This window comes from Balaenoptera physalus (assembly GCF_965194825.1).
Source record: "Balaenoptera physalus genome assembly, chromosome: 7".
In the NCBI taxonomy this organism is placed as follows: domain Eukaryota; kingdom Metazoa; phylum Chordata; class Mammalia; order Artiodactyla; family Balaenopteridae; genus Balaenoptera; species Balaenoptera physalus.
Genome location: NC_138886.1, coordinates 79,653,803 through 79,665,802, shown reverse-complemented (window position 1 = coordinate 79,665,802; position 12,000 = coordinate 79,653,803). Strand labels below are relative to the sequence as shown.

The 12,000-nt window shown below is 36.8% G+C and overlaps 1 long non-coding RNA gene across 1 annotated transcript in view; it reads right to left on the bottom strand.

Annotated features, from left to right (window-relative positions):
* The window catches only part of LOC309663590, a 136,037-nt gene extending 135,245 nt beyond the window's left edge, over positions 1-792 (bottom strand). Inside the window, exon 1 of the long non-coding RNA XR_014265360.1 lies at positions 715-792. This is a non-coding gene — a long non-coding RNA (uncharacterized lncRNA). The remainder of the gene's footprint in view (positions 1-714) is intronic.
* Positions 793-12,000: the final 11,208 nt, after the last annotated feature.

The window sequence follows — 12,000 nt, the reverse complement described above, 5'->3', positions numbered from 1 at the left end:
TCTGACTTACTTCACTCTGCATGACAGTCTCTAGGTCCATCCACCTCACTACAAATAACTCAATTTCATTTCTTTTAGTGGCTGAGTAATATTCCATTGTATATATGTGCCACATCTTTATCCATTCATCTGTTGATGGACACTTAGGTTGCTTCCATGTCCTGGCTATTGTAAATAGAGCTGCAATGAACATTGTGGTCCATGGCTCTTTTTGAATTACGGTTTCCTCAGGGCATATGCCCAGTAGTGGGATTGCTGGGTCATATGGTACTTCTATTTTTAGTTTTTTAAGGAACCTCCATACTGTTCTCCATAGTGGCTGTATCAATTTACATTCCCAACAACAGTACAAGAGGGTTTCCTTTTCTCCACACCCTCTGTAGCATTTATTGTTTGTAGATTTTTTGATGATGGCCGTTCTAACTGGTGTGAGGTGATACCTCATTGTAGTTTGGATTTGCAATTCTCTAATGATTAGTGATGTTGAGTATCCTTTCATGTGTTTGTTGGCAATCTGTATGTCTTCTTTGGAGAAATATCTGTTTAGGTCTTCTGCCCATTTTTGGATTGGGTTGTTTGTTATTTTGATACTGAGCTGCATGAGCTGCTTGTAATTTTTGGAAATTAATCTTTTGTCAGTTGCTTCATTTGCAAATATTTTCTCCCATTCTGAGGGTTGTCTTTTCATCTTGTTTATGTTTTCCTTTGCTGTACAAAAGGTTTTAAGTTTCATTAGGTCTCATTTGTTTATTTTTGTTTTTATTTCCATTTCTCTAGGAGGTGGGTCACAAAGGATCTTGCTGTGTTTTATGTCATAGAGTGTTCTGCCTATGTTTTCCTCTGAGAGTTTTATAGTGTCTGGCCTTACATTTAGGTCTTTAATCCATTTTGAGTTTATGTTTGTGTATGGTGTTAGGGAGTGTTCTAATTTCAGTCATTTACATGTAGCTGTCCAGTTTTCCCAGCACCACTTATTGAAGAGACTGTCTTTTCTCCACTGTATAGTCTTGCCTCCTTTATCAAAAATAAGGTGACCAAATGTGTGTGGGTTTATCTCTGGGCTTGCCATCCTGTTCCATTGATCTGTATTTCTGTTTTGTGCCAGGATCATACTGTCTTGATTACTGTAGCTTTGTAGTATAGTCTGAAGTCTGGGAGCCTGATTCCTCCAGCTCCATTTTTCTTTCTCAAGATTGCTTTGGCTATTCGGGGTCTTTTGTGTTTCCATACAAATTGTGAAATTTTTTGTTCTAGTTCTGTGAAAAATGCCAGTGGTAGTTTGATAGGGATTGCATTGAATCTGTAGATTGCTTTGGGTAGTAGAGTCATTTTCACAATGTTGATTCTTCCAATCCAAGAACATGGTACATCTCTCCATCTGTTCGTATCATCTTTAATTTCTTTCATCAGTGTCTTATAGTTTTCTGCATACAGGTCTTTTGTCTCCTTAGGTAGGTTTATTCCTAGGCATTTTATTCTTTTTGTTGCAGTGGTAAATGGGAGTATTTCCTTAATTTCTCTTTCAGATGTTTCATCATTAGTGTATAGGAATGCAAGAGATTTCTGTGCATTAATTTTGTATCCTGCTACTTTACCAGATTCATTGAGTAGCTTTAGTAGTTTTCTGGTAGCATCTTTAGGATTCTCTATGTGTAGTATCATGTCATCTGCAAACAGTCACAGCTTTACTTCTTTTCCGATTTGGATTCCTTTTATTTCTTTTTCTTCTCTGATTGCTGTGGCTAAAACTTCCAAAACTATGTTGAATAATACTGGTGAGAGTGGACAACCTTGTCTTGTTCCTGATCTTAAGGAAATGCTTTCAGTTTTTCACCATTGAGAACGATGTTGGCTGTGGGTTTGTCATATATGGCCTTTATCATGTTGAGGTTAGTTCCCTCTATGCCTACTTTCTGGAGGGTTTCTGTCATAAATGGGTGTTGAATTTTGTCAAAAGCTTTTTCTGCATTTTTTGAGATGATCATATGTTTTTTCTCCTTCAGTTTGTTAATATGGTTTATCACATTGATTGATTTGTGTATATTGAAGAATCCTTGCATTCCTGGGATAAACTCCACTTGATCATGGTGTATGATCCTTTTAATGTGCTGTTGGATTCTGTTTTCTAGGATTTTGTTGAGGATTTTTGCATCTATGTTCATCAGTGATATTGGCCTATAGTTTTCTTTCTTTGTGACATCTTTGTCTGGTTTTGGTATCAGGGTGATGGTGGCCTCGTAGAATGAGTTTGGGAGTGTTCCTCATTTTGCTGTATTTTGGAAGAGTTTGAGAAGGATAGGTGTTAACTCTTCTCTAAATGTTTGATAGAATTTGCCTGTGAAGCCATCTGATCCTGGGCTTTTGTTTTTTGGAACATATTTAATCACAGTCTCAATTTCAGTGTTTGTGGTTGGTCTGTTTTTATTTTCTATTTCTTCCTGGTTCAGTCTCAGAAGGTTGTGCTTTTCTACGAATTTGTCCATTTCTTCCAGGTTGTCCATTTTATTGGCATAAAGTTGCTTGTAATAATCTCTCATGATCCTTTGTATTTCTGCAGTGTCAGTTGTTACTTCCCCTTATTCATTTCTAATTCTATTGATTTGAGTCTTCTCCCTTTATTTCTTGATGAGTCTGGCTCATGGTTTATTAATTTTGTTTATCTTCTCAAAGAACCAGCTTTTAGTTTTATTGATCTTTGCTATTGTTTCCTTCATTTCTTTTTCATTTATTTCTGATCTGGTTTTTAAGATATCTTTCCTTCCGCTAACTTTGGGGGTTTTTTGTTCTTGTTTCTCTAATTGCTTTAGGTGTAAGGTTAGGTTGTTTATTTGAGATTTTTCTTGTTTCTTGAGGTAGGATTGTATTGCTATAAACTTCCTTCTTAGAACTGCTTTTGCTGCATCCCATAGGTTTTGGGTCATCGTGTTTTCATTGTCATTTGTTTCCAGGTATTTTTTGATTTCCTCTTTGATTTCTTCAGTGATCTCTTTGTTATTTAGTAGTATATTGTTTAGCCTCCATGTGTTTGTTTCTTTTACAGATTTTTTCCTGTAATTGATAGGTAGTCTCATAGCGTTGTGGTTGGAAAAGATACTTGATACGATTTCAATTTTCTTAAATTTACCAAGGCTTGATTTGTGACCCAAGATATGATCTATCCTGGAGAATGTTCCATAAGCACTTGAGGAGAAAGTGTATTCTGTTGTTTTTGGATGGAATGTCCCATAAATATCATTTAAGTCCATTTTGTTTAATGTATCATTTAAAGCTTTTTTTTCTTATTTATTTTCATTTTGAATAATCTGTTCATTGGTGAAAGTGGGGTGTTAAAGTCCCCTACTATGATTGTGTTACTGTCGATTTCCTCTTTTATGTCTGTTAGCATTTGCTTTATGTATTGAGGTGCTCCTATGTTGGGTGCATAAATATTTACATTTGTTATATCTTCTTCTTGGGTTGATCCCTTGGTCATTGTGTAGTGTCCTTTTTTGTCTCTTGTAATAGTCTTTATTTTAAAGTCTATTTTGTCTGATAAGAGAATTGCTACTCTGGCTTTCTTTTGATTTCCATTTGCATGGAATATATTTTTCTATCCCCTCACTTTCAGTCTGTATGTGTCCCTAGGTCTGAAGTGGGTCTCTTGTAGACAGCATGTATACAGATCTTGTTTTTGTATCCATTCAGCCAGTCTATGTCTTTTGGTTGGAGCATTTAATCCATTTACATTTACGGTAGTTATTGATATGTATGTTCCTATTACTGTTCTCAAAATTGTTTTGGGTTTGTTATTGTACGTCTTTTCCTACTCTTGTGTTTCCTGCCTAGAGAAGTTCCTTTAGCATTTGTTGTAGGGCTGGTTTGGTGGTGCTGAATTCTCTTAGCTTTTGCTTGTCTGTAAAGGTTTTAATTTCTCCATCAAATCTGAATGAGATCCTTGCTGGGTAGAGTAATCTTGGTTGTAGGTTTTTCCCTTTCATCACTTTAAATATGCCCTGCCACTTCCTTCTGGCTTGCAGAGTTTCTGCTGAAAGATCAGCTGTTAACCTTATGGGGATTCCCTTGTATGTTATTTGTTGTTTTTCCCTTGGTTCTTTAATATTTCTTTTTGTATTTAATATTTGATAGTTTGATTTATATGTATCTTGGTATGTTGCTCCTTGGATTTATCCTGTTTGGGACTCTGCGCTTCCTGGACTTGAATGACTATTTCCTTTCCCATATTACGGAAGTTTTCAATTATAATCTCTTCAAATATTTTCTCAGTCCTTTTCTTTTTCTCTTCTTCTTCTGGGACCCCTATAATTCGCATGTTGGTTTGTTTGATGTTGTCCCAGAGATCTCTCAGACTGTCCTCCATTCTTTTCATTCTTTTTTCTTTATTCTCTGCAGTATTTGTTTCCACTATTTTATCTTCCAGATCACTTATCCGTTCTTTTGCCTCAGTTACTCTGCTATTGATTCCTTCTAGAGCATTTTAAATTTCATTTATTGTGTTGTTCATCATTGTTTGTTTGCTCTTTAGTTCTTCTAGGTCCTTGTTAAACGTTTCTTGTATTTTCTCCATTCTATTTCCAAGATTTTGGATCATCTTTGCTATGTTTATTCTGAATTCTTTTTCAGGTAGACTGCCTATTTTCTCTTCATTTGTTTGGTCTGGTGGCTTTTTACCTTGCTCCTTCATCTGCTGCGTATTTCTCTGTCTTCTCATTTTGCTTAACTTACTGTGTTTGGGGTCTCCTTTTTGCAGGCTGCAGGTTTGTATTTCCCATTGTTTTCGGTGTCTGCTCCCTGTGGGTAAGGTTGGTTCAGTGGGTTGTGTAGGCTTTCTGGTGGAGGGGACTGGTGCCTGTTTTCTGGCGGATGATGCTGGATCTTGTCTTTGTGGTCAGCAAGACCACATCCGGTGGTGTGTTTTGGGGTGTCTGTGACCTTAGTATGATTTTAGGCAGCCTCTCTGCTAAAGGGTGGGGTTGTGTTCCTGTCTTTCTAGTTGTTTGGCATAGGGTGTCCAACACTGTAGCTTGCTGGTCATTGAGTGGAGTTGGGTCTTAGTGTTGAGATAGAGATCTCTGGGAGAGCTTTTGCCTTTTGATATTACATGGAGCCAAGAGTTCTCTGGTGGACCAATGTCCTGAACTCGACTCTCTTCCCTCAGAGGCACAGGCCTGACACCCACCCAGAGCACCAAGACCCTGTCAGCCACACAACTGTGCCGAGCCAGACTCTGGTCCAACAGGCCCTGAGAGCCTTTTAATATGAACTGTACCTCTCAGTGACCAGAGTTGATGAGGGGAAGTTTGCCTTGAAAAAGATAAATGAAGCTAAGCAATGTTAAGACTATTGGTTAAAGATCCCAGGCTTCCTGAAGTTACATGTTGTTCTGTATATTTTTGTCTAGCAGATGAACAAATAGTTTCTGTTCAGTGGAAAAGATAACCCATAAAGTAAGAGACCAACCAGTTTGGTATGTAATCCAGCAAACTGACTCTGACATTTCTTTATTAAATTGAAAATAAATCTGTAGCACCTCACAGTGTACTTTGAACTGCTCTTTTAATCTTACTGTTTTCCTTATTGAATGAGTTGAGTGAAATTCTAGACATGTGTTTATGCTAAATTTTATCATGAATGATTATTTTACATGTTTGAAAATTACATTTTAGCAGCAATAAGTAATAAAACTAGTAAATGAAGAAATGATAGATTCAGAATATCATACTGCTTTGCAACTGTTACTGAATTAATGGATTAGGGAAAAATTATCAATTGCTAATGACATCACACACAAAAGAGATAATTAGGCAATATGTACCTTACGATGGATATATACAATACCACCTGTGAAGTGATTTTGCCAAAAATACTGAACCTGGATCTGAAGATATAGGTCAATGAATGAAGTAGGTTTTAGAACAAATGGCACTGTATTATTTTTAATGATAATAAAAAGGAAGCTGCCTTTTTCCCTCTGTGTCCCTTTCAGTCCATGCTGGCAGTGTTCTGATGGCTAACATTCTCAAGAACTTTCTAGGTATCTCATGTATGTCTTGGGATTCACTTGACTAGGCAAGAGGCTCCTCCTCCACAGATCTTCCCTAAGTATTCCCATCTCTTCTCCTGGCATCTGCTTAGCTTGCTGAGGGGATCTATGAGTCACATGGTTAATCTGTTATGTGTCTGAGTACTCTGACTTACTGATTTTGGTTTTTTTTTCCTGAGTTACTAGTGAAACTGTATTTATTGACACTCAGGTTTTTTCTCTAGAGCACGATTTCCTGAGAATGATCTCTTTATTTCAGCATCTTTTGCAGTCTGGGGTAGGCTCATAATTTCACAAAGTGTCAAAGTCCTAGTTCTTTTTGTTTAAAAGTTCTGCCTTGAACTTAAGTCTTTCCTCTTGCATTTTATGAGGAGCAGCAAGAAGGAAACTATTCACACCTTCAACGCCTTGCTTGGAATCTTCCCAGTGAAATATCCAAATTTATCACTTACAACTTGTGCTTTCTATATAACTGTAAGACAATTCCACTAAACTGTCTGCCACTGTATAACAGGGATTCCCTTTCCCAGACATTTGAGGAAAGTCTGCAAAGTAATGAAAGAACAAGATAAACAGAAAAAGTGACTCTGGAGGATGCAGAATTAAACACTCTCTCTTTCTCCCCATCCCCTTTTAATTAATAATTTAGAAAAATTCAGGAATACATTTTATTCTACCCAAAGAATGACAGTGTATGCCTGAAATTATACTCATGAAAAGGAATAATAAAAGAAGTGACGAATATGTTTCTCATTTCCTTCTAAGCTCTCACTAGCAGCACCTTTAATGTCTGTAATATTTCTACCGGCAGTCTGCTCATGATTTAGGTGTTCTCTAAAGTGAGAACTTTTCTCTACCTTGCTCCTCACTTTCTCCTGAGGCCTTACTAGCAGCATCATTATTATCCATATTTCTACTAATGGTCTGTTAAAGTCACTTCCAGCCTCTGCCCACTACTCAACTGTAAAGCCAGTTCCATATTTTAAGGTACTGGTTACGGTAGCACTTTACTCTCAGTACTAAAATCAGTATTAGTTTTCTACTGCAGCTGTATCAAATGACCACAAAGTTAGAGATTTAAAATAACACAAATGTATTATTTTATAGCTCTATAGGTTAGAAATCCAACATGGGTCTCAGTGGGACAAAATCAAGATGTCAGCAGGACTTTGTTGAGCTTTCAACTGATCAGATTTCCAGGAGAGTGCTGACAGAGTGGTGTGGAAAACATGTCCCAAAGGATGGAATTTTAAACTAAATTTCTAGAACTGAAAGGAGACACATGTTTCCCTACATGAGGGAAGGCCTCTACATGAAAAAAGGTGTAAACATAGACATCTGTGAGAAATTTTAGGAAATCAAGTGCATAGAATTCTAAAAGCTTTCTTAAGGGAAAATAATACACACCACAAGACACATCTGGTTTGGGCATGCCATCAGTACCACTAGCAGATGATGGGAGTAACGCTTTTAAAGATGTAGGTAAAAATAACTTTAAGGATAGACTACTTAGGCCAGCCAAATTATTAATCATGAGTGAATGCAAAATTAAAGATGTTCATACCTTAAAAGACTCAGACAGTTTACCTCCCACACACTCTTCCTTGGGTTTTGAATTTTGGAAAAATGAGGGAAGACTCTCCAGATGAGAAAGACATGAGCTATGGTAAACAGTGGATCAACCAAACAGAGCAGTGAGAAGAAGCCTCAGAATAGCAGCTGTGCACCAGGCCTAGGAGCCCAGCCTGAAACTGAGGGTGGAGGCCTCTGGGGGGGATGTTTTTAACTATAGAGGAGACAAACTGAGAGATTTGACATCTTGATAATTCAATAAAGGAATGGAGGGTAAGAAGTATAGGACGACAAACTCCAGGAAGGACAAAAATGTTCTACCTCAAAGTTTTAGTCCAAATAAGAAGGAAAAAGTACGAATTAGTACAGGAAGACAAAAAGATTAAGAGGTTGGGTGATATCAGACAGATGGTGGAAAGATAAGTGATTCTTCTCCTCCAAACAACCATCACCTCCAAAATAACAACAACAAAAAATTAATCAGCAATAGTGGATGAGGAGTAAGGGTCAATAAAATATGTACAAGAAAGGCATGGTATGAATATGATGTGAATAAAAACATGACATAAAGAAGGAAATGTAACACAAATATGCTACTTGATCTGCAGTAAATAATATAACCATAATGCTATAATTTTAGACTTGAATTCTAGAGTCTGTGAAAGACTTTGAATATCTAGAATTCAATATTCCCTATGTTAATACATAAATAAAGTTATAATTGAAAGAAGTTGGGACGTGAGTGCCAGTTGAAGCAAGGAGGACAGTTACCTGATAATTATCAGGTGACCAAATAAAGCTAGAGATAACAAAATGTAGAAATTATCCATGTATTGACTGGTAATTCAAGTAAGGAAAATTGATCCTTTTGTTTAGCTTTGTTTTATCATTTTTCCTCATTTATCCCTAAGTACAAAATACATGCAGAAACAAAGACATCTTCATTATGGAAATTAATAATTTCCCTCCTCCTTACTCATCCTTTTCTACTTTTAATTCTACATGCTGGAAGCAATGACTCAAATTTTGCTAATTTTAGTTTTTAAGGTGGTTTATTCTTGTTCTGACCAAATAAGGAATCAAGAGTTTCGGTTTTTTCCTTTTTTTTTTTTTTTTTTTTTTTTAAAGTGGATGAAACTAAATGGAGGTTTAACTACACTGAAGTTTCAGGGTAGTTCAGTAGAGAAATCAAAAATAAGATTGGCTTAAACTGCTGTCTAGTTTTTTTGGTCATTCTTGTTTTGTCTCTTCTCATTGTCTCCAAGGGATTCTTATAGTTTTTTTAGGCAGAATTTACATACTTTGAAATTTACCAATGTAACCCACACCCTATTAAGATATAAAATATGTCCATAATCCTAAAAAGTTTCCCAGTCAACCACCCCCACCCCTGCCGAAGTTGAATTTTGCCTTTTCTACAACTTCAGGTGAATGTAATCACGCAGTTTGCACTTCTTTTCACTAGCTTCTTTCACTCAGCATGATGTCTGTGAGATTCATCTATGTTGTTGCATGTTTTAGTGGTTTGTTCCTTTTTATAGTTGAGTAATATTCCATGGTAAGAATATACCACTATTTGTTAATTCACTCTTCTGCTGATGACATTTCCAGTTATTTCTGGTTTGGGCTATTATGAATAAATCTGCTATAAATATTCTTGTATAAATCTTTTCATGGGCATATGTTTTCATTTATTTATATGCCTGAGAGTAGAATTGCTGAGTTAGCAGGTAAGAGTATATTTAATGTGATAAGGAATTGCCAACTTTTTTCCAAAGTGGTTGTACCATTTCACATTCCCATCAGAAATGTATGGGCGCTCTGCTGGCTACACAACCTTGCCAGTAGTTAGTGTGGTCAGTGTATTTAATTTTAGCCATTCTAGGGGGGTATACAGTGACATCTCGTTATGGTTTGAATTTGCATTTTCCTCATATGACTAATGTTATGGCTTTCTTTGTTCCCTAATTGGCTATTCAGATATCTTCACATGTGAACTCTTGGTTTAGTGTTTTGCCCATTTTGAAAATGGATTATTGGTCTTATTTGTTTGTATGAGTTATTTTTTTTTTTTAGAAATTCACATTCTTTTATTTATTTATTTATTTATTTATGACTGTGTTGAGTCTTCGTTTCTGTGCGAGGGCTTTCTCTAGTTGCGGCAAGTGGGGACCACTCTTCATCGCGGTGCGCGGGCCTCTCACCATCGCGGCCTCTCTTGTTGCAGAGCACAGGCTCCAGACGCGCAGGCTCAGTAATTGTGGCTCACGGGCCCAGTTGCTCCGTGGCATGTGGGATCTTCCCAGACCAGGGCTCGAACCCGTGTCCCCTGCATTGACAGGCAGATTCTCAACCACTGCGCCACCAGGGAAGCCCTGTATGAGTTATTTATGCCTTCAGGATAGAAGTCACTTGCCAGATTTATGTTTCACAAGCGTTTCCCTCCAGTGTGTGCCTTGTCTTTCATTTATAAACAATTTTTTTTGATTGGCAGAAGTTTTTAATTTTGATAAAAATATTATCATTTTAAGTTTTTGCTTTCTGTGGTCTAAGGAATTTTTCCCTTTCCATGGTCACAAAGATATCCTTCTATGATTTCTTCTTAAAGCTTCATAGATTAAGCTCTTACATTCAGGTCTATGATCCTTCTTGGAATAATTATAGTGTATGGTATAAGGTCGAGGTTAAGATGCAACTTTTTCCACATGGATTTTCAGTTGTTCCTCCCCACTTGTTGTAAAGGCTTTCCTTTCCCCATTTAATTGCTGTGTTGCCTTTGCTGGAAACCAGTTTATTCATAAAAATTTGTGTCTGTTTTTGGACTCTCCATCATGCTCTTTTTTTTTTATTTGTCTATCCTTATGCCAATACCACACTATCGTGACTACTGTTAACTTTATCATGCCTTGAATCCAGTAACATAAACCTTCCAAATTTGATTCTCATTTTCAAGGTTATAGGATATGGTTAAACATAATTTTGTATGTAGCTGGCTTCTTTCTGGTATTTACATATCTATATATGTTTTAAAAATAATCTAAATTGTTAACTGTTTTAGAAAGTTTCATTTATACAGATAAACAGAAAGAAATTATAAAAATTACTCCTAATCCCCAGTTGGCTTGGACATATCTAGGGTATATGCAAAAGCATTATGAATAAGGGCAAGTCTATACCTAGAGTTAGCAAGTGAGTGATATTGTCTATTAATCTGGTGTTTTAATTGCACGGTTTTACGAGCAGTCCTGCACTGGGACATACATACGTTTTTGCCCATGCAGAGGTTCAGTTGACAAGAGCTGATATTGTTTTGCTATTCAAAAAAGCTTTGGTATGTTAGACTGGGTTATAAATCTGTTTTCTTTGTGAACAATTCAGAAAAGGAGAAACTATTAGTGGGATTCTGGTTGTATCTGCCTTAGCTTAAATTCTTAAATTATACTTGATTGAGAAAACCAGGGTCCACTAGGTTTTATATGTAATGGCTTAATATTCATAAAATAAATATTGCCTCTGTGCATGTGAGTTTGGAGAAAGATGTGGGAATACACTTTAGGTTGTCAGTGTGAAGATGCAGTGGCCTGCAGTAAGTAGAGAAGGAGCAATCACACCACATGGAAAAGTACCACTCTACCTAAGAAATTTATATTTCTATGTTTTTAGGAAAGTCCAGACTTAGCTGTAGTTCTCTCCTCCTTCTCCATGTGGCATATATCTATTATGAGTGTGTTGTCACTACCCCCTTCCATTTTTATTTAGCATTTTGACCCCTCTAAGAGTCAGCTGGGAGTAATGAGCTGCTATGGTGCCAGCTGCCTCTTCACTACCCAAAGGCTTGGGATTTGTCCTTTGATATTTCTAAGTTTTAGGGGGAATTCTTCTTGATTTTGTGGCTTTATTTTCTCTTCCCAAAGGCTAGACTGTGGACTTACAGCACCTTCTCAGTTTTTAGCATGAAATATTTGACTATTTCTTTGGTCATTAATGTAGAAAATTGGGGTTTGAGTAGGTTAAAAACCTGGATTCAAACCATCAGTGCAAAGTCAATTATCCATGTTTTATATTGTATAAGGAAGACTTTGCATATACAATTAGGGAATTACCATGAGTATTTCTTTGTCTATTATGCATGTTTATACCTAGGTCAATGAAAAGAAAATATTGTGTTTTTTTAAAGAAACATTTAAAAAAATTTATATATTTTTGGCTGTGTTGGGTCTTCATTGCTGTGCGCAGGCTTTCTCTAGTTGCAGCAAGCAGGGGCTACTATTCGTTGTGGTGCATGGGCTTCTCATTGCGGTGGCTTGTCTTTGTTGTGGAGCACGGGCTCTAGGCACATAGGCTTCGGTATTTATGGCACGCGGGCTCAGTAGTTGTGGCTCGCGGGC